Raw genomic sequence first — 24,266 nt, 5'->3', positions numbered from 1 at the left:
TCTTGGAAACTCTTTGCAATTTTACTGTTGTTTGATCAATTCTCAAAATTCATGTTTTGGTTTTTAAAATACATTTTTTCGCAACCCCCAGAGAGATCAAAAAGTGTTTCCAAAGTCAAGGTGTGAGGTGCCTTTTGAATAACCAGGAATGGGTAATGAATTATCTATTGTTTGGGCCCATGAGCCAATTCCCTATTTTACCTTGGAATTCCCATTCATCTGCCAACTGTTCCACAATTTGGCAAGAGGTGCTTTTGAGAAACCCACCTTCATAAAGGTGAGTTCCTCAAAAGCTTTTGATACAATAACGTGTGTTAACATAGCTCATGCCCAAATATTTTCCATGTAAAAAATGACCAATGAGCCCCAAACTGTGACATGCATCATCGGGGAGGCAGCTTAGCAGTAAATTGCTATACTGTGTTCCTAATAAATTTATTTCCCTCCTCAAACTTCCAGCTATCAAGCATTACTAGCCCAGAAAGACAAAAATTACTATCCCTTTCACTTAAGAAGGAACAATAGATTCCATCCATCCATGGAATAGAAATGGACCATGTCTCTTTAGTGACATGGGAAATAGCAAGGTTTGAATTTTAAAGTTTGGATTCACTTGTGTTGGAGCAGGCCAGCAGTGGGTTGGGAACCCAAAGGTTTGAGGGGCGATTTTTTCAGTGACCCTTTAACTTAGCTACCGAATTATTATCCCACTTTTTGGAGTCCTGACCAATTAGAGCAGGCGTGATCATGACGTGCACCTGCCTGTTGAAGCCTCAATATTTAAAGGGATTTTGGTCAGGGGCAGAGTGGAATCATTCTACAACTGGCAAGTCAGAGACAGCAGCTCTAGTGATGGAGTCTCAAAGAGGGTAGGCTGCCTCATAGTTCCTGAGGCAACACTGAAGATCATCTTGCAGAATAAAAAGGTCTACAGAGACACTTTGATCCCAGCAGATGGGAGGAAGAAATCTGTCTTGGAAATGATGCAGGTGTAGCTGGAAGTGGCTGAAAGGGGGAGCAGCAGGATATTGGCCACTTGCTCATGGATACAGTACAGGTAGATTTTCAATGGCCTCATCAAAGCAGGAAAAGTGAGTGGCATGACACGTTCTTCTTGTGCCTCTGCTTCAAGTGTAAATTGCCTCACTCTGACCTCCCCAGCCTTTTCCTACACAGCACTGGCCATGCCAACACATCTTGCAGCTCCATCTATTCCTCCCGCTCATGGCTTTACCCAACATCCCTATCTGAATAGCCACCACCGAAATTCACTCTCATCTTAATGCCATCTTACACAGCTATCTCCCACAAATGTTGTCTTTCCATTGTCTCAACATAGTCCAGTCCTCACATCCATAACTCTCTTTTTGTTTCCCTTGCAGGAGAAGAGAATGCAGAGCACTGGGAACAGGTAGAGAACAAGGGGTAGCCCTCCAGACCCTGGCCACAGAGGAGGAGCATGTACTGGAGATAAGCAGTCTTGGCAAGGGTTCTGTCAGAATTTCAAGAGGCACTGCACATGATTGGAGAGAGATTGGAAAAGTCCATCTCCAAACATGCCATAAAAATTTACCTGGCAATTAGAAGCGAAGGTGTACATAGACTGAACATGTCAGGATTAACAGAAGATGAGCTAAAGCCTCCCCAAAAGATACAGATCATGTTGGAAGACTGGTTCAGAATCAGTTTAAATTTCCATATTCATCGACTGGAGTTCATATCATTTCAACATCAACCTACAGAATCCATAGACTACTTCACAGCAGATGCAGAGAAAAGAGTACATACTGTGATTTTTCAAACACAGAGCTAGCAGACAGAATTGTTGAGTTGGTGATCGCATCCACTCCCATGGAAACACGCCAGAAGGATCTGTTAGACAAGCCTAAATGTATAGCATCAAAGAGCTACTCAGTTGGGCCTAAGTATGAAGTGATCCTCACAGGTCGATAAAGCTTACAGGCCCTAAGTGCAACTCCATTGTTGGTGCACTCATTAGAACACCCAAACCTAGCAAGACATATGGAACGTGTGGTCTTCTGCATGCACCAAGGAACTGCCCAGCTTTACATCAATTCTGCAAGGTTGTGGCAGAAAGGGCCATAGGCAGCAGCAGTGCATTAGACCAAAGGCTGATGCAGGTACAAAGAACCGGGCACTGATCCAAACATACTGTACACAACGGGTATCTTCCAGCAACAAGAATGACCATCTGGTATCCCATCAGAAACACATAAATGAGGTGATTGACAAACCAGAAAATAACGAAGATGTGCACAATAAGACAAAAAGCAGTTAACATGTTTCACACTCAATTTCGTGGAAAACGTAGATGCCATCACAACGTCCAAAGTGTTTGCCAAGATTCAACTTATCTGTCCTAAGTAAGTTGGTAACTATTCCTTATTGGTCAAGATTGACATAGGGGCATGTGCCAACATATTATCTCTGCAAATTTGCAAAGACATGTATCCACAGACGTGGAAGGCCATGGTAAAGTCTACTATTGTAAAATTTTCAGCATACAACAGTTCACTAAATCTATATGCATGATCCAAAGTCCTGGAGTGCAAGTACAATCAATCTTCCTGGTTGTCACAGATGTTCTACATCATGGAAACTAAAGGCCCAGCGATTGCAGGTCTACTGATATATTGTGACCTCACACTAGTAATAATCCACGGAATCAGTCAGATGTCACAAGGCAGATCAACCTCAAAAACTACTCCTATCACCTCAGTTCATGATCTAACATACCCAGAATGTTTCAGCGAGATTGGCAGTTTCAAGGGAGCTATAACATTACATTTTCAGGAGAAAGCAAATCTGTCAATTAATTCACTACATAAGTGCAGCATGCACATACAGACAAGTTGAAGGTCAAACTAGACAAAATGGAGAAAGACAGAATCATTAGAAGAGTGCAAGAGCACATAGGTTGGTGCAGTTTAATCACATTTTTCATGAAGAAAGATGGATCATTGAGAGTATGTTTAAATGCAACTTTGACATATTGCCCTTACGAAATAACCCATTACAAAATGGGTTTCCCACAGGTGCAGGGTGCGATTGACTGGACTCAAGTAGTGCTCAGGTCTTCGTCTCAACACGTGGTCAACTACATCAACCGTAAGCGATGTTATTCACTGAATGTGCAGTTGGTGTGGGACCACCAGAAACGCATCCTACTGTGTGCGCACGGTTTCCAGGGAATGTACATGACTCCTACATTCTCAGTCGGTCACAGATCCCTGAAGTCTTCCAGGGTCCATAGAAGCTGCAGGGCTGGCTCCTTGGGGACAAAGGCTACCAGCAGAGGACGTGGCTGATGACACCCGTGCGGTGGCCTCAGACTACAGCAGAGTGAAGGTGTGATGCGGCTCATGCTGCAGCTCGCAACATGGTGGGGGAGACCATCGGGGTGCTGAAAATGAGGTTCCAATGCCTGGACCAGTCTGATGAAGCTCTGCAATACAGTCCACAGAGGGTGTCGTGCATTGTTGTCATCTGCTGTGCCCTTTACAACTTGGCACCCCAATGGTGAGAGGAGCTGGCTGGGGAGGAGTTGGGGGAGCTGAGGGTTTCCTGTGATGAGCAGGATACCAAAGGAAATGAGGGTGAGGAAGTCCTCGAAGACAATGATAACAGGGATGAGGCCCTTGCCCTGGCTAGCTGAGGCAGGCATGCTCAGGAAGCCTTAAATCTGCTAGATTTAGGAGGATGATGATGACATGCAGTGGGGAGACCCCATAAATCCTCACATTGCATCTGTGAACGCTTGGCTCCAGTCTGGCTTATGGCAGTGTGTATATCTTCTGTGATAATGCTCCTGTCATGAGACGTGGTGGAGGCCCTAATAATTGCTCAATTGCAGGAAGATGATGACGACATGCAGTGAGTACACTCCATAGATCTTCACATAGACTTGAGAAAGTCTGACTCCTGCCTGGCTGAGGGCAGCCCTCTTGCGCTCCGTGATCAGGGTCATATCATAGAGATGCAGCCATGAAACTTTAGAAGCATCTGAACCTTTGTCCGTCTTCAGCACCTGAGCACTTCAGGAGCACAGCGTCACCCGTCACAGATGCTGAAGAGATGGGAGCCAGCCCCACCATAAAAGTGCTGAGAGCACACAGAGAGAATGACGGAACTCTGTGGCGCCTGCCCATTACATTCTGGCAGCAATGACAAGCACCATCGAGGTGCAGGCATCAGTAATGTGCCCAGGGAGTGTGAGGCCGGGCCATCACTCTGGTCGAAAGCTGCACAAAGCACAGGGAAGAGGCCCTGGACTGAGACACCTGCCTTTACCTTGTGCAGAAAGGTTTCACATCTGAGTGACACAGAACAAGGAGCCATAGGCAGGGGACATTCTTGAGAGTCTATTAAACAGTATGGGCAAGTGATTAACGCCTGCGTCTCGGCTGTGCAACTAATTCTTTTTAACTGTCCTAACCCTGCTGCTATGCCTTGGTTCTCCCCATGCATCTACAGCGGAGATGGAGGCAGCCTGCTGACTGCAATGCCCTGTCTGTGCTGATCTTGGCGGGTGTCCTCTGGACAGCCAAGACCTGGAGGGCCCCGGCTTATTTTCGGTGTCCTGCTGTGTGGCAGAGGCACCCTCCTTGGCTTGTGGAATTGGAGCTGCTGAGGTCCCAGGAAGAGGGGATTCAGATGGGCCAGGCACTCCCAGAGTCACCTGGATGGATGACCCCGGAGTGTGCACCTGCTGATCCTCCTCCCTATGGGTGCCCGAGGGCCCCAGGCTGACTCCTTGAGGAGAAGTAGTAGCTGGAGTGAGATCGAGCTGCCCAGCACCCCTCTCGTGTTCACACTGTTGGAGGACAAGTATGACATCAGTGATGGAGTTCAGCCCGCGCTGCAGTGCATGAGCGGCATCCTGGGCCAAGGTCTCCGTGGCGGCTGCCATCCTACCAGTGTTGACTTCAGTGTGTTGGCATACCAGTGCTAACAACTCAGAGTGAGGGTGGACGGACTCCTTCATCATGCCTTGCAACCTGAGAAGTGCAGTGGATATCCCTTCCTAATGTTCCCTCGCTTGCCTTTGCAGCCCCAGCAACTGTGACACAACTGAGTGCAGAGGCTCATCATCTGAATTGGACTCAGCAAATTTCTGGCCTCCAGCAGTCCTTTGAGCGCCGGGCACTTGGGAAATCCTTGCTGCCGCCTGCTATGGATCAGACAGTGCGATGTGCTCACCAGATTGTGTTCCCAAAGCTATTCTGAAGCTAAGTCTCGCTGAGTTTTGTGTCTATGCCCTTTGGGAGGACGTGGGTGAGTATGTGATGGTACTTCAAGGAAGGTGCCTCCAGAATCTTCTTTAGATGTTTCTTCGGGGCTTGATTGGTGGCCCTTTGTCATGAACTCTGTCGGCTGCTTCCCAGATGCGCCTGAGAAGTGAGGGGAGATAATTAGTGCATGGCAGTGGCCTGTGAAAGAGGACACATCACTCATGGCATGGTTGTCGGATGGATGTTGCACTGCTGGACCATCACTAGGTAGACCACCACTGATTTCACCGTCAACACAGGACTGGTCCAAATTGTTGCCAGCCAGTTGGATGGCTCTGTTTTCAAAATCTGTGAGGACTTTGATTTTAGGCATTCCTTCACTGGCTTGTGACCTCTCCCTGTTGTTGTGTGCCAGCTTGTCCTGCATAGATAGAGATGGAGAAAGTGTAAGCAGGATGCCTGCCAGACCAGATGATGTATGCCTGGCATGTGTGGGTGGTGAGTGGCCCCATGGATGGGATGAGGACAATGATGGTGAGTGTAAGAGAGTGAATGGTGATGTCCCTTGAACTGGCATTGAGTGGGGGCCCTGTGGATGTGTGTTGGGTTTTTGAGTGTGTGAGTCGAGCATGGTGAGAAGATTGACTTTCCCTGGCAGAGCGGAGGAGACTATTCATCTTCGAGCGGCACTGGGTGGCTGTCCTTTTTTGAAGGGCATTGGCGCTGACCACTGCTGCCACCGCCTCCCAAATTTGGTTGGTCATGCCGCTGCTCATCCTCTGGCCAGACCGATGGTAGAGGACATCCCGGCGAGCCTCCATGGCATCCAAAGGGTCTAGTGATGCTAAACCTGGAGGCTGCAGTCTTTTTGCCTTTTGTGGACATCTTCTGTGCAGCAGTCATTGGCTGGAAGTAATGAGATGTGTTGTGGACTTTAACTATGATGTCTGGTGTGATGAAGCAATGAGGTGATGGCAGGCAGTTGAATGAGATCTTACCTGCCATTGTAATGCTGTTTTTCCCAGGAGTGTATAAATAATGTGGCGGGTTTGGGATGATATGGGGTGAAAACTCGTCATCACGGCCAGTGAGTAAAATGTCATTTTACCAGTCTGCTACTGCACTTAGTGCAAATTTGGGATGATTCCATCCAAGGTTACCATGACAGGATCTGGGCATACCAGCAAATTACCTCTATGCATTAGAGACCCATGGATTCATCATCCCTATGCACTTACATATTGGTAACTAAACATGAACATGTATTGTAAATATTTATACTTTTTTGGAAGGGTGCAAGTATCTTGAAAAGGAAAGGGGATGTTGTAATATGCCTTTAAGGGATATCAGCATGATATCACTATAAAGGATGTTGTAATATGCCTTTAAGGGATATCAGCATGATATCACTATAAAGGAAATGTGTGATTTTGCTTTAAGCTGAGCACACATACAGCTCTGATGTCTTCAAGCTTTATACCTATGCTTAACTGTTCTCATGTGTCTAGTCTTAATAAATGAACCCACAATGTGTTTATCCAATCCCTTATGAGTGAATGGTGCCTTGTGTCTTGTACACTAAATAAGGCCAAGGTATTCTATCATTATAATAACATGACAGTTACTTAACCAAAGGCAATATAGGTCAATGAGCACAGGGGGATTTGGGCAATAGGACTTGGTGCAGTTCCATGTCTCCCCCAATTTTCTGCCCATGAAGAAATGAATCCCATTCATAGATGAGGGAATCAAAGTTGATCTGTCTGTAGGCAAGATGGACAGGTATGTGTTGCTGGGAAGAACAGGACTGAACTGGGCTTGAGATTTGGCTTGTTATCAAATCTGCTATTATTTAATAGTCGCCAAAGGATTAGGATGCCAATGTCTCTTTCTCCCTCCCAATTTTATACTGGTAATTACAGTATCACCTCACACGGTAATTGCAAATAAAATATACTACATGCAATCTGCACCATCCCCACAACTATAAAGTTCCCTTTGTAGCATGTGAGCTGGGTTATTTTCATTGCTCTGGCTTGTCACTTCCGAGATGAGGCTGACCTTTGTGTCACTGGTGAATGTGCAGAAATCTCTGAGCCCCAGCGCTTGATTGGATGAGCGATTATTCTGACTCAGGCTGAAGTGTACACTTGTGCAATGAAACCCCAGAAGAAGCTAAGTCAATATAATTCACTTTTTGGAACCCTGGTCTCTTCCTTCTAATTTAATTGACTGGGATCTAACAATTTTACATCGAAGCAACAAACTGAGTTTGACTAATTCCTCATTTTGCCATTTTGGGAATTTCTGGAATGACTCCTGTGTAATGCAGTATAGATCTGCATTACACACTTTTAGCTCACTCTGCCGTGGTGAGTTAACTAACAGCTGTAGAATGAGACTGCAATCATTTTCAGTTAGTGCAGACATTGGTGTCTAGTATGTATAATAAAGGTGTCTGTGAAAAGTTCCAAAGCTGACAGCAAAACCTCTTCACAAATCAGGAGACATAGCCATTTGGTGAGTGCAATTTTTATATGTTCTGCTCCCTGAACTGATTTAAACTACCTTGGATCAGTGACCGTCTCTTGTCTGGGACAAAGCAAGAAAGTACCTCAGACATTTTAACGCTCTTTACAGCCAATTAATTAACTTAACTATAGTCATTGTAATGTAGGAAAATATAACTGCCAATTATATGCAACTGCAAGCTGCAATGAGACAAAGGACCACAGAATCTATTTTTTGCAGTGTGGCACAAGGGATACATGTTGACTATCCCTAAGAGAACTCCTTTATTCTTCTCTGACTAATGTCATAGAATCTTTAATGTATATCTAAGAGGTCAGACAGAGCCTGGTTTAATGTCTCATCTTAAAAGTGGCTCCTCTGAAGGAACAGCAATTCCTCACTAATGTAACAGCTTATTATTGATATTAGATTTTAAAGTGATCCCAGTGAATGGAGCTAAGGACATTGAATGGCTTCAAGCTGCAGATTTGGGACAGAAAATGGTTGAGCTCAGGTTGAAAATGAATAAGAGTCTGTGGGAATATATCTATGGACAATATCAGTTTCGGAAAGCATCAATCACTTAAAGTCAGAAAATGCACCGATAAGCAAATTTGATTTACCTTTATCTCATATTACTCATATCTTTGGGCCAAAATTACATATCAACAGTAAGAGGCCTAATCAGAAATCAATTTATATTCACAACTAATTGCTGAGTTTCCCACTTTAGTTCAGATTGTTAACAATAACACATATTTTGATCCTGCATAGATGTAGGTGGGTAACAAATGCTCAACCATCAATATGAATATATTCATAAAATAATAAAAGCTTTGGTTAAGAAGGAGGTCATTTTGCTCAGCATGCCAATGCTAGCTCTCCCAGCCATGTATTTTTTTTAATCTTTCCTATTCTTTCCCTGTGCTCTGTAATACTTTTCTTCAGGTGATTATCCAATGGCCTTTTTAAGGGTTGTGGATTATTTGATATCAATAGTCACTGATGGCAATGTATTGTATATTCTAATATCCTTGTGTGAAAAAAATTCTCTCACCTCTTACTTCTTTATTAATTCTAAGTTTATTCCCTCTTGTTGCCAAATCACTAAGTATTGGAAATGATTATTCATAACGATTTACTTTCCATAATTTGAAAACTTCTACTAGATCCTCTTTTAATCTTCTCTACTTCACAGAATGCAACCTTAGTTTTTAAGCCTTCCCTCACAATTATATGTCTGGTACCATACTATTGAATGTTCACTGTACTTGATCCATGGATTTTTCAACATCCCTTCTGTAATAAATGACCAGTTAAGCCATGAGCTTGTTGTTAGCTCATTAAGGGCCAGTTTGAATTTTTTTGTTAAACATGGGGTGTAGAGCCAGTTAGCTCAGTTCTTTAGAGCATGGTGCTTAATTAAGTAGCTTGGCTTCAGTCTGCGTACTGGCTGAGGGGGTTCTTGGAATAGGGATGTGTGGAGAGCCATGATCAGCAACCCTCCAACATCTGAGGATGCTACATGAAAACAGAGAGAGAAAGCATGGGATCCATACAGGATCTCAATGACAAAAGTGGGAAGGAGGCGCAAACATAGTGGGGAGCAAGTCAAAATGGTGGAAGAACTGCAAGATACACCATTAAAGAGGGAAGGCTCAGAAAAAGGTCCTTATTTGCAGGCAACCAGTTGTACAGAGTCAGGGGTATTACCTGCCATACCTCTTCACTCTTGATAAGGGCATTTTGGGTGGTGAAATGACTTTGAAGGATGGGGTAGATGGGTCCCTTGCTGCCGGGTCTCATGGGCTCATGAGAGGGGGTTCAGGGAGACTGCACATTCCAATAGGAAGGAAGGACATAACAAGAAATGGGATTAGTCATTCTGAGATAAGATCAACCAGCAATGAGGAGTTGCATCTGCAGAGGGCAATGCAAGGGTCAGGAATGAGGAGCAGGAAGACAATGAAGGCAATACCCTCAGCATAGGGACTACTGCCAAAGGAGAAGCTACATGGACATGTTAGAGTGTCAATGCTGCAGAAGGCTGCATCTGTCCAGGCAGATAGTTGTTGACTAGTGTGGTCTTGTTGAGGGTCTTCTGAGAGTTTATTGGAACTTCGCCATGGCCTTCCCATGGCTGTAAAAGTCACAATGGCCTCACACCTTTTGCAACTGGGTTCTTCCAGGCAATAGTAACAGCAGACATCTTGCAGGCAGCAACACATCATTATATCATGGAGTTGACAGAATGCACTTTGAGAGGACAGGGGATTACATTGAATTCAAGGTGAACAGCAGCACTCAATCTCAAAGTCAGTGAGATCTGACTCGGTTGCCAGATTCCCTTAGGTGCCTCATCGAATGTGCCCATGTGACCAGCCATGGAGATTCCTCAACAGGAAAGGACACCACTGCCTAAGCAGTCAACTGGCCTGCCACCACAGCAAGCACTTTATGTAGAAGAGTGCACACTATCCTGGAAGCTACTATGATGCCTTCATTTTTTGGCAATGACAGGTGCTGCAGCTCTTCATGGAGCAATTGGAAATCTGTGGATGGCTGTTAATAGATAAGGCCTATTCCATGAGGAGATGGCTGATGACCCTGGTGCATAACCCTGCTGCGGAGGCTGAGAGGCACTACAAAAGATGCCACCTGATCACAAGGGTCACCATTAAGCAGGCTAAAGCCCTCCCGATGTTGATATTCAGGTGCCTTGAATAGTCAGGTAGCACCCTCCTATACATTCCCTCAAGGGTCTCGCACATTGAGGTGATCTGCATTGCACTACATAACAGGTGGTGTGGACCTTGAAGAGGGAGGAGAGCCAGAACAGCTCCTCAGAGGAGAAAGAGCATGAGGATGAGGGAAGGAGAACTGGAGAAGTTGCTTATGCTTTGCAGTGATGTCGCCGTGCTAGGCTTAGGAGGCAGAGCGCTCATCAGAATGGCAGAGACATTGGACCACTCTGATCTAGACAGGTTTCACTTGTGTGACGCCAAGGCAGTATGACCTTTGGAGAGGAGATTCATCTCCATCTGAGTGACAGCAATCATCCATTAAGAACAAAAGGCAGTAACCTTCCAATGGAACAAACACTGCAAGGCTCCAGAGTCTCCACCTGACACTCTTCCTCAGCATGCTCCTTTGCCCTGCTAATCCTTTTTTTCCAGTCTCCTGCCTTTCATCATGTTGAAATGAAAACACCAGAAGTCTGCCTTACTGCAACAGCATGCCTAGTGTTTTATTGAATAACAGTTTGATGTTGTGTACAACATAAACACCCAAATGACCCACAAAGTGACATTACTTGCACAGTGGCCTTCACTCAAAGCCACCTCTATGAGTTGCTTCCCTTGTGCCTGAGGGTGAGATGGAAGCAGACTGCTCACTCGTGTCTGTCTGGGACTGAGATGGTCGGCCTCATCACAAAAGTGCTGGTGGATATCTCCAAAGGCTGCTGTCTGGCATTACTGCAGGGGCAGTCTCTGCCACAGGACTTAACTCTACAGATGCTTTATCCATCGAAGAGAGCAAGGAGGTGGATAATGGTGACGGAGCCCCATGTGGGGTGGCCCCCCTCATGACTATCTGTTGTGACCTCAGCCCATTCATGGCACACTTGTTTGATGATGTATCATTCAAACACCCAAGTGGGCCAAAGACTGCCACTTTCCGACCTGAAAAGTGCCCAGTCTATCTTAAATTACCCTGGAAAGGCAAAGTACTACAAAAATTTGTACAGCAGGTTACCGGAGTCGTTTCATGCTACCACTACATAGTGGCTACATGGGTGGTATTTTCCACTAACAGGGTGCTGCTGTCAGTCCAAAAAGACTTTCTGCCTATCACACAATTGAGCAATGTTGTATATGAATTTCAATGCTGGTGCGATGCCAAGTACATAGCTGTATGTCTCAGTGATTGGTAATCAAATCAAACAGCATATTCATTCTGAAGAAGAGTCATACGGACTCAAAACGTTAACTCTGTCTTTCTCTCCACAGATGCTGTCAGACCTGCTGAGTTTTTCCATCAATTTTTGTTTTAGTTGTAGCATATTCCTTCGGTTGTTGTTATAGGCAGAAAAAATACCTTACTCAGCTCGCACTTGCAAAGCCAAAACAAATTGTCTACTATTAGATGTTATTCAGCAATTATGAAGCACTCACTGAACAATCCTGAGTGTGCTAATAGCTACACTAACAACCAACTGAAGATAATCAGTCGTGCTCATAACATGGCTCATTTATGCTTGTTAGAAGTGACATAGATTTATACGCTGGGACCTGTTCCCTGCAAACAAAATGAATATGTTCAAGCCTTGTGCCTTTTCTGCATTAACTGGGAGCTTGGGGAACCGGTGTTGCTTTCTCCATGGCAATGCATCGGCCATTCAGAGTCAACTTGCCAACCAATAAGCACCCCTTTCTCCTGTAGCATAAATAGTTGTGATCGTTTGAAATTTGTCCTGATGAGTGAAAGATGAAAAGCTTCAGCAACATGTCGCTCTTTTCAGAAATATTCAAGCTGTCATTGTTTGATCTGGCCTATGTGTAACTCCAATCCCACACCAACATAGTTGACGAGTAAGTGCTCTCTGAAATAACTTAACACTATATCAAAATAGGTCCACCACTCTGGGAAACTCAGGAAAAGCAAAAATCAAACCTCAACAACTAATATTAAAAATAGATAAAAAGATCGGGTTCTTTTTTAAAAAGGGATTATTAGAATATAAAATACATTGCTACATGTGATTCTTAATAAAACTTTATGTCTATCCTCACAAAAGAGGAGATGCTGCAGATATTGTAGTTAAGGAAGAAAAATGTGAAATATTGGATCATATAAGCATAGTGAGAGAGGAAAGATTAAGATGTTGAGCATCTTTAAAATTGGATAATTCACCAGGCCTGGATCGGATGTATCCCAAGCTGCTAAGAGAAGAAAGGGGGGAAATAGTGAAGGCTCTGACCATCATTTGCCCATCCTCTCTGGCTACAGGCATGTTGCCAGAGGACAGGGAGACAACAACAACTTATATTTATATAGCACCTTTAACGTAATGAAATATCCCAAGCTGCTTAAGAGGAGCATTATAAAACAAAGTATGACACGGAACCGCAAAGGAGATATTAGGTCGGATGACCAAAAGCTTGCTCAAAGTGGTGGTTTTAAGAAGTGTCTTAAAGGACGAAAACAAGGTAGCGAGGTAAAGAGGTGTGGGGAGGATTGGATGAGATGTATGACCGCAGTGATTCACTTTTTGACCTAGTACTGAGACCTGCAGAACCCCATTAGAAACAGCCTTCCTGTCACAAAAACATCTGTAAACCATTATCCTTTGCTTCCTGCCACAGAGCCAATTTTGCATCTTATATGCCATTTGCTCTTGGATCCCATTGGCTTTTACTTTTCAGACCAGTCTGCCATATGGGACCTTGTTAAAAGCCTTGCTAAATTCCATGTAGGCCACAACAAACTCACTACCCTCATTGACCCTCCTTGATATTTCTAGAAACCATATACAGAGCTACAGTATGAGCTTGGGGCCTAGGCAATTGAAGAGCGGCTACCAATTGTGGAGCAATTATAATTGGGAATACACATGAGGCCAGAATTAGAGGAGCGCAGATATATTATAGGGTTGTGGGATTGGAGAAGATTACAGAGATAGGGAGGGGCAAGGCCATGGAGGGATTTGAAAACAACTGCTTAATGCCATTGTTCAAAAAGGGAAGAAGGGAAAGATTGAGTAATTACAGACCAGTCAGCATAACCTTGGTAGTGGGGAAATGATTTGAAAAAATTCCGAGGGAGCGTATAATTGTCATTCAGAAAGTTAAGCCAGCACGGACAATTAGCATGGATTTGTTAAGGGAAGGTTGGGGCTGATTAACTTGCTTGAATATTTTGACAAAGTATCAAGGAGCGTCAATGAGGGTAGTGAGTTTGTTGTGGCCTACATAGAATTTAGCAAGGCTTTTAACAAGGTCCCATATGGCAGACTGGCCTGAAAAGTAAAAGCCTATGGGATCCAAGGGCAAGTGGCATATAGGATGCAAAATTGGCTCAGTGGCAGGAAGCAATGGATGATGGTTTACAGTTGTTTTTGTGATAGGAAGGCTGTTTCTGATGGGGTTCTGCAGGCCTCAGTACCAGGTCAAAAAGTGAATCACTGCGGATGCTGGGAATCTGAAATAAAAACAGGAAATTCTGGAAATATCAACAGGTCTGGCAGTATCTGTAGAGAGAGAAACAGAGTTAATGTTTCAGGTCATAACTTTTCATCAGAACTGTTCATGATCCAAATCAATGATTTAGACTTAAATGTGGAGGGCATGGTTAAGAAGTTTGCAAACAATATGAAGATTAGCTGTTTGATTTATAGTGAGGAAGAAAGCAGGAGACTGTACAAGGTATCAATGGATTGGTCAGGTGGGCAGAAAACTGGCAAATGGAATTCATCTGGAGAAGTGTGAAGTAATGCATTTGGGGAGGGCAAACAAGGCAAGGGAATACACACTAACTGGTAGGATACTGAGAAGTGTAGAGAAACAGAGGAACCTTGGAGTGCATGCCTATGATCACTGAAGATGGCAGAACAGGTCGATAAGGTGGTTAAGAAGGTATACGGAGTGAAGTACCACCAACACAGTGATGTAAGAGAACACATGACCCGCACCTAGGGGTCAGTGTAGTGTTGGGGAGAGCCCTGTGCAGAAGCAAGAATGGAGACAACTCCTAGCTAGGACCTTTACTCTACCTATGTATATAGTTTCTAGTAGTTAATAGATACTTACTATTGAACTACCTAAGACTACAAATATCTTAAAAAGACCTACAAAACTATACCCAACACCTTACAATATGGTGACAGTGAATGGAACAGCTCAAAACATCACAGAAACTACAGAAGAAAACTAAAATTCTGGAAAACTGAAGGAAAAATCAAAGAAGCATTCTGACCTGAAGAAAAGTTCAAGAAACAAAGGCACACAAGAAAATCACCAGAGAAAATCTCCAAAGGAAGGCTTGGAAGCTTTAGGCAGAACTTAAATTCCTCACTGCAGCAGAAGACTCCATTGAATCCTGTGGAAGTCCAGCTTCAATACCCAGAGTGTGCAGAATCAGCAGACTCAGTTGGGGTGAGATAAAAATTTAAAACTCCTAGACAACACAAGTTCTAAAAAAACGCTAAATACCGCAGTGGTCATAAATTGCCGTTTAAATTGCCATCCGAGAAACCTGATTCCCGAGTCAGCGCTTGAACACTGACCTCACTCTGCACAAAGAAAAAAATGTATTAAAAATTAATTGTGACTGAGTAGGCAGCTTTAAACACCCAGCAAGATCTGGAATTCATCACTTCCAAGACCTGAGAACTCTGCGCTAAAGTGGAAAGACTCTAACGAATCGATCCAGGCAGTCATTGTTGGAAAAAATTAAATGCTGAGATCGCGAACGCCATTCCTGCGGGAGTCCACCAAAACTGGCAAGCAGGCAAAAATGTTTTATGGAGAAGCATACAGCATGGCCATCTTCGATTTTTGGAAACCTCTTCAAGCTGAACCTGCAGTTTATAAATTTTGGATCAGATATTCACTCTTCCAGGTCAATTTGGATGTATCCAAGGCCCAGATCAATCACAAAACTGGGGACTTAGGGGAAAGAGATTCTTTAGACACATGAATGTTTCAGGTCTGGATAAAAAGACAGAAGCTGAACAAGATAACACCCTAACCGACCAGTAAAGTGACCAATGCCAGTGCTGTGGAGTAAAGCGCCCCTACAGGCATGATCAATGTCTGGCAATTTCAGTCAAATGCTTTTGATGTAACCAAATAGGACACTTCGGGAAGGTAAGCAAAGCTTAAGCATCAAAACGCACAGAAGGTCCCAAGACGATTCATCTGGTAGAGACAGCGCACCATGAGGACACACAACTATGCTTGATGGGTGATGTCAAAGATCCTGGATTTTCAATCTGGAATATGAACATCTTTGTTAATGGCCATCTCACAAATTTTAAGTTGGACACGAGAGCCAGCGTTATGGATCTAGCAGGCAAGGATCCGTGGCTGAAATATCTCTGGCTATGAACAACAGGCACACCATTTTATGGGCCTGGAAGAATCTGACTTCCAGTCATAGACATGATTCTTGAACCATTAAGGTATGGCGGCAAACAAATCTTTGAGTTCATGCATGACATCCGTATCCAGTCTTTTTCTCTCTAGCGCAGAAATGCCTGTGTAGCCCTGAATCTCCTCAAAACGGCGGAAGATGTCACGACAGCCACTATCATAAATTGTACAGAACTGCAAATTCCCGAGAGCTCTAACAAGAAAGATTCTCTCAACTGGAACTTCAGCTCTGAATTGTCTTCTCTCTTTGCAGAGCAGGTTTGTCCATTTTCGTTACAGGTGCCAGAAGCCCCTCATTGGTCAGACCAGCCAACCACTCAGATGGTCACCACAGCACCTTGAGTAGAAGACAGTCAAGAGAGGAAATAGCAATGAGAAGAGCCGCAACTTCCGACTCCGATGCCAGTTGGAGAGATAAACCCTGAGACCACAGAGCAAACACTGCAATCCCCAGCCAGCATGACAGTGCGACAAAAGATGCTGGAACCAAGTAGCAGCCATCCATTGACAACAGCACACCACACAGCCAGAAACAAAAGTAATCTCACTAACAAGTCACACCCTCACAACAGGAAGAGCCACCTTCCATCCCAACATGAATCATGGCAAGCTGCATGGTGAAAGAAAAGAAAGAAAACACTATAGAGACAAGCCCAGAGTTCACCTGCCCCATAAAGAGCAGGATAAACCAACCGTCAACTATCACTTCAATTGGGGAATTAACAAAGAGCAATTCAATGCCAAAGAATGGAAAAAGAGAATGAACAGACACCCAGATGCCAGAACAACCTCTGATTCAACAAAGTTTACCTGAAGTAACAGAGATTACCACTCCTCAGAGTAGTAAGAACAAGATATGGAAGGGCTATAAGGACTCCATACCACCTGAACCTGTGAACTCAGAGACTTGAGGGGGGAGATGGGGTAGTAGGATAACTTGTAAATATGTTGGATAAAGATTTTGGAGGAGGTGTAGTATAAGGGTCTGGTACATAAAGGGTTAACGTGGTCCTGAGTACAGTTCCACCCACTCAATGATGTAAAAGAATACATGACCCACACCTAAGGCCAGTGTAATGTTGGACACAGCTGTGTGTAGAAGCAAGCATGGAGAGAGCTCCTAACTTGAACCTTTTCTGTTGCTGTGTATATAGTTTTTAGTAGTTAATTAATACTTATTGCTGAACTACCTAAGACCGCGAATACCTTAAGACCTACTGAACTATATCCAACACCTTACAACAATATCCAGCTTTGCTGAAAATTTTATGAATTTTATGAACTGATTGTCATTGATTGTGTTTCAGTTATCTGCCTCAGTCAGATTCAAAGGTATGTGTTATTGCTAACAATTCTGAACAGAATTGGGGAATTCAGAAATTAGCAATGAATATAAATTAATTTTTATCACTGTTTACCATGCCCCTAGTTTGATGTTGTCATCAAACTTTGATATAATTCCTTCCATGGCAAAATTTATGTAAGAGAAGACAAGAAAGCGCCAGAACCCTGGGATAGATTTTCAACCATTTTTTTACTGACCAGAATTAAACTCTATTGCATTGAAACTATTTTTTCCAGTTCTAGTTACTGTGCATGGTGTGCCCTCACTACTCCTGCTGGAGAATTAGTGTTTGATGATTTTGTATGGTCTGAGTCAATGGCTTCAGTTTAAGGGCCCATCACTTGTCATAATTTATATAGTTTGCTGTCAATAATTTATCCCGTAATTCATTTGGTAGAATTTGTCCTGATGCTTTTGATGCTGTGATGACCCTAGTCATCTACTTCTTTAATATGAATTTGAGCCAGGCACTTGGAATCGCTGGAGAAAGCAACAAGAAAAATCCGGATTAGCAGGTTTCCACACTATGGTTTGGCAATTAATCAAACCCGAGAGACGTGCAATTCACAACAACGTCAAGAACGATTTATATTTAAATAGTGACTTTAATGTAATAAAATGCTTCACGGTCCTTCACAGGAGCATTATGAAACAAATTGTGGCACCAAGTCACACAAAGAGAAATTAGGTCAAATGAAAGAGGTGGGTTTTAAGGAGAATCTTAAAGGACGAAAGTGATACAGGAAGGCAGAGAGGTTTTGGGGGGTGGGGGGGGGGGCGGTGGATTTCCAGAGCTTAGGGCCTAGGCAAATAAAGGAGTGGTTACCAATGATTAAAATCAGAGATGTTCTAGAGGCCTGAAATAGATGAGCACAGATATGTTAGAGGATTTTGGGGCTGGAGGAAATTACAGAGATGGTGAGGGATGGTGACAAGATCAAGACGTGTTTGACAGGAAGCCAATGTTGGTAATGAGTGTGGGCTGATAGGTGAACAGGACTTGGTGCGAGTTTTGGTTCATGTTCATGGATGGTAAAATGTTGGAGACCAGCCAGAAGTGCTTTGAAGTAGACAAGCCTAAAGGTAATGAAAGCATGAATTAGGGTTTTGGAAACTGATGAGCTGAAGCAGGGGCAAAGTCTGGCGATGTTGTGGAAGTAGAAATAGGTGGTCTTGGTGACGATCCGAATATGTGCTTGGGGTCAAATATGATACCAAGGTTGTGAACAGATGATTTAGTCTTAGGATGTTGCCAGGGAGAAGGCTGGAGTCGATAGCTAGGGAATGGAGTTTGGAGCTGGGACCAAAAACAATAGCTTCAGTCTTCTCCATGTTTAATTGGAGAAAAGCTCTGCTCATCCTGCACTAGATGTCAGATAACAGTCTAATAATTTAGCAACCATTAAGGAGTCCAGAAAGGTGATTGTGAGAGCTGGGTTTGTCAGCTGTGAAAATGTAAAGTGTGCTTTCAGATGATTTCATTGAGGGTTGGCACGTAGATGAGAAATAGATGGGGCCCAAGGATGGATCAGGAGACACCAAAGGCAATGGTGCAGGAGCAGGAAGAGAAGGGGGAGGTGATGGCATAGTGGTATTGTCGCTGGACTGGTAATCCAAAGACCCAGGGGAATGCAGGACAGACCCAGCAGGGTAGTGGCACAGTGGTATACAGTCGGGAGGGAATTGCCCTAGGAGTCCTCAACAATGACTCCGCACCCTATGAATTTTCTTGGCATCAAGTCAAACATGGGCAAGGAAACCTCCTGCTGGTTATCACGTACTGCTGATGAATCAGTGCTTCTCCATTTTGAACATCACTTGGAGGAAGCACTGAGGGTGTCAAGGGTGCAAAATGTACTCTGGGCAGAGGACATCAATGTCCGTCACCAAGAGTGGCTTGGTAGCACCATTACTGATCGAGCTGGCCGAGTCTTAAATGATATAACTGCTAGGCTGGGTCTGCGGCAGGTGATGAGGGAACCAACAAGAGGGAAAAACATACTTGACCTCATCCTCACCAACCTGCATGCTGCAGAGGCATCTGTCCATGACAGTATCAGTAGGAGTGACCATCGCACTGTCATTGTGGAGACAAAGTGCCACCTTCACATTGAGGATACCCTCCATCGTGTTGTGTGACACTACTACTGTGCTAAATGGGATAGATTTCTAACAGATCTAGCAACTCAAGACTGGGAATCCATGAGGTGCTGTGGGCCATCAGCAGCAGCAGAATTGTACTTGAGCATGATCTGTAACCTCATTGCCCAGCATATCCCGCACTCTAGCATTACCATCAGGAGCAGCACCAGGCATACCTAAAAATAAGGTGTCAACCTGGTAAAGCTATAACACAGGACTACTTGTGTGCCAAACAGCACAAGCAGCAAGTGATAGAGAGAGCTAAGCAATCCCACAAGCAACGGATCAGACCTAAGCTCTGCAGTCCTGCCACATCCAGTCGCAGAATGGTGGTGGACAATTAAACAACTCACTGGAGGAGGAGGCTCCACAAATATCCCCATCCTCAATGATGGAGGAGCCCAGCACAGCAGTGCAAAAGAGAAGACTGAAGCATTCGCAGCAATCTTCACATAGAAGAGCCGAGTGAATGATCCATCTCGGCCTCCTGCAGAGGTCCCCAGCATCACAGATGCCAGTCTTCAGCCAATTCAATTCACTCCACGTGCTATCAAGAAACAGCTGAAGACACCGAATACTGCAAAGGATATGGGCCATGACAATATTCCGGCAATAGCACTGAAGACCAGAACTGGCCGTGCATCTAGCCAAGCTGTTCCAGTACAGCTACATCAGTGGTATCTACCTGGCTATGTGGAAAATTGCCAAGTATGTCCTGTACACAAAGAGCAGGACAAATCCAACCCAACCAACTACCGCCCCATCAGTCTACTCTCCATCATCAGTAAAGTAATGGAAGGGATCATCAACAGTGCTATCAAGCAGCACTTGCTTAGCTATAACCTGCTCACTGATGCCCAGTTTGGGTTCTGCCAGGGCCACTCAGCTCCTGACCTCATTACAGCCTTGGTTCAAACATGGACAAAACAGCTGAACTCCCGAGGTGAGGTGAGAGCGACATCAAGGCAGCATTTGACCACGTCATTAAGGAGCCCTAGCAAAACGGGAGTCAATGGGAATCAGAGGGAAAACTCTCTGCTCGTTGGAGTCATACCTAGTACAAAGGAAGATGGTTGTGGTTGTTGGAGGTCAGTCATCTCAACTCCAAGACATCATTGCAGAAGTTCCTCAGGATAGTGTCCTCGGCCCAACCATCTTCAGCTGCTTCATCAATGACCTTCCTTCCATCCTAAGGTCAGAAGTGGGGATGTTCACTGATGATTACACAGCGTTCAGCACCATTCATGACTCCTCAGATACTGAAGCAGTCCATGTCCAAATGTAGCAAAACCTGGACAATATCCAGGCTTGGGCTGACATGGCAAGTAACATTCGCGCCACACAAGTGTCAGGCAACGACCATCTCCAACAAGAGAGAATCTAAACATAACCCCCTGACATTCAATGGCATTACCATCACTGAATCCCCAACTATCAACATCCTGGGGATTACCATTGACCAGAAGCTGAACTGGACTAGCCATATAAATACTATGGCTACAACAGCAGGTCAGAGGCTAGGAATCCTACGATGAGTAGCTTACTTCGTGAACTCCCCAAAGCCTGTCCACCATCTACAAGGCACAAGTCAGGTGTGTGATGGAATACTGCCCACTTGCCTGGATGAGTGCAGTTCCCATAACACTGAAGAAGCTGGACACTGTCGAGAACAAAGCAGTCCACTTGACTGGCACCACACCCACAAAAATTCACTCCCTTCACCACTGACACACTGTAGCAGCAGTGTGTACCATGTACAGGATGCACCTTCCAAACCCACAACCACTACCGTCTAGAAGGACAAGGGCAGCAGACACATGGGAACACCCACCTGGAAGTTCCCCTAACTTGGAAGTTTGTTTCTGTTCCTTCACTGTCACTGGGTCAAAATCCTGGAGCTCCCTTCCTAACTGCACTGTGGGTGTGTACCTAGACCACATGGACTGCAGGCGTTCAAGAAGGCAGCTCACCACCACCTTCTCAAGGGCAGCTAGGGATGGGCAATAAATTCTGGCCCAGCCAGCAAAGCCCACATCCCATGAAGGTTAAAAAAAAGTGATACACTGGCTACAATTAGATAGTTAAGAATGGAACCAGTTGAGTGCAGTCCCATCCACTGGACATATTGGAGGATGATGGTGTGGTCAAATGTCTCAAAGAAGTATTTGGATGTGCACTTGCGATTCCATGGCATACAAGGCTATGGGCCTAGTGCTGGAAAATGGGATTAGAATAGTTAGGTACTAGTTTGACCGGCGCAGACTCGATGGGCCGAAGGGCCTTTTTCTGTGCTGCCATCCTCTATGACTCTATGAGATTACATACAGGTTGAGAAAGATAGAGTACGTTTGTCACAGTCACAAAAGATGTCATTTGTGACTTTGATAAGAACTGTTTCATGACTTTGGCTGGGGCAGGAAACTGATTCGCGATATTCAAACATGGAGTTCTGGGAAATATGTGCATGGATTTTGGAGATGACAACACACTCAAGGACTTTGGACAGGAATGGGAGGTTGGAGATGGGGCGGTAGTTTGCAAGGGTGGTGGGGTCAAGGTTGGTTTTTTGAGGAGATGGTTGATGAATACTGGCTTAAAGGAGAGATGGACAACACCTGAAGAGAGAGAACTGTTTACAATATCAGCTATGATGGGGATCAGCAAGGGAAATTAGGTGGTAAGCAATTTTGTGGGAATACAGTCAAGGGAAGTAGGTGGTGGATCACATGGCCAAAATGGGCTTGGAGAGGGCATGAGGGCAGAAAGGAAAGAAATTAGAGAAAGATGCAATTTCAGGGCTAGGACAGGGAGAGGAAATTACACCCAGTGAGCAATTTCAGCAGTCGAGATCAGAACCCAATGGTGCCTTATGTGGTCCAGCCAAATTTGACATTGGGTGGCAAAACCAGTTGTATGCCATTTCATTTCAAGTCTGCATCTCTTGGACTTATATGAGCAGAGATGAGGGTTATTCCAGGGTAAATGGCAAAGGTGAGAGAGAGTAATGGTTTTATTGGGGTCTAGAGCTGGAATCTTGGAGAGGGTTTTTTTATTAATTCATGGGATGTGGGCATTGCTGGCTAGGCCCATCCTAATTGCTCTTGAGAAGGTGGTGGTGAGCTGCCTTCTTGAACTGCTGCAGTCCATGTGGTGTAGGTACACCCACAGTCCTGTTAGGGAGGGAGTTCCCGGATTTTGACCCAGTGACAGTGAAGGAATGACGATTTTTTCCAAGTCAGGATGGTGAGTGGCTTGGAGGGGAACTTGCAGGTCGTGGTGTTCCCATCTATCTGCTACCCTTGTCCTCCTAGATGGTTGAGGTTGTGGGTTTGGAAGGCGCTGTCCAAAGAGCCTTGGTGAGCTCCTGCAGTGCATCTTGTAGATGGTACACACTGCTGTTACTGTGGGTCAGTGGTGGAGGGAGTGAATGGTTCTGGGTGGGGTACCAAGTGAGCAGGGTGCAGTTGAGAAAATCAATAGTTGCTGAAATTGTGTGGCAAATTGAGGGCCAAAGGCTAGACAGTTGGGATCTAGCAATTGTAAGTGTATTGGTGAATAGTTTATTTCCAGTGATGGGCACAGAGGAAGTAGGGCTGGAGTGAGGAAGGAGGATGTGAGTGGTGGGTGATACAAAGAAGTGAACAGGGAGGAAAGCAGTGGAGACATCTCAGTGAGAAAATTTTTATTGTACTTAGCATAGTTAAGAGGGCGGTAGGAAACAAAGATTTTGAGATGAGAGGGGTGGAACAACATGAGGTTCTCAAAGAAGAAGGGAGTGCCAGAGGAGTAGGACCAGGTGTGATCTAGTGACAAACATCACACCATCTCTAAGATAATGCAAGTGGCAAAAGATACAAGAAAAAGTCAGTGACCACAGCTGAGACCAACCCTGGACTCAACTCAAAGTATGCAGATATCTGCAAAAATGAATCGTGTTTCATAGTATCACCACTATATGCCATTGCATATTAATTTTTTCATAATACAATGAAGACTGCAGGAGGGCATGTCTAAAAATGAGGTGTCAACCTGGTGAAGATACAACACAGGACTACTTGCATGCCAAACAGTGGAAGCAGCATGCGATAGACAGGGCTAGGTGATCCCACAATCAACAGATCAGGTCTAGGATCTGTAGTCCTACCACATCCATTCGTGAATGGTGGTGGACAATTAAACAGCCAACTGTTGGAGGAGGTTCCACAAATATCCCTATCCTCAATGATGCAGGGGCCCAGCACATCAGTGCAAAAGAGAAGGCTGAAGGATTTGCTACCATCTTCAGCCACAAGTGAATGATTCATCTCGTCCTCCTCCTGAGGTCCTCAGATTCACAGATGCCAGTCCTCAGCCAATTTGATTCACTCCACATGATATGAAGAAACAGCAGAAGACACTGGATACTGCAAAGGCTATGGGCCCTAACAACATTCCGGCAATAGTAATGATGACTTGTGCTCCAGAGTTAGCCATGTCCCTAGCCCAGCTGTTCCAGTACAGCTAAAACACTGGTATCTACCTAGCAATGTGGAAAATTGCCCAGGTATGTCCTGTACACAAAAAGTAGGACTAATTCAACCCAGCCAATTACTGCCCCATCAGTCTACCGCTGACCTTCAGCAAAATGATGGAAGGTGTTGTCGACAGTGCTATCAAGGAGCACCTATTCAGCAATAACCTGCTCACTGAAGCTCAGTTTGTGTTCCGCCAGGCCCATTCACCTCATTACAGCATTGGTCCGAACATGGACAAAAAAGCTGAACTCAAGAGGTGTGGTGAGAGTGACTGCCCTTGACACCAAGGCAGCATTTGAGCAAGTGTGTCATTAAGGAGCTCTAGCAAGACTGGAGAAAATGGGAATCA

General features: G+C 44.6%; 1 pseudogene; it reads left to right on the top strand.

Annotated features, from left to right (window-relative positions):
* The first annotated feature begins 14,365 nt into the window (after window positions 1-14,365).
* The window catches only part of LOC121282441, a 34,526-nt pseudogene continuing 24,625 nt past the window's right edge, over window positions 14,366-24,266 (top strand).

The sequence above is a fragment of the Carcharodon carcharias genome, chromosome 9 (assembly GCF_017639515.1).
Source record: "Carcharodon carcharias isolate sCarCar2 chromosome 9, sCarCar2.pri, whole genome shotgun sequence".
NCBI lineage: Eukaryota > Metazoa > Chordata > Chondrichthyes > Lamniformes > Lamnidae > Carcharodon > Carcharodon carcharias.
Note: the sequence above shows the minus strand (reverse complement) of the source record. Positions and strands in the feature narration are given on the sequence as shown.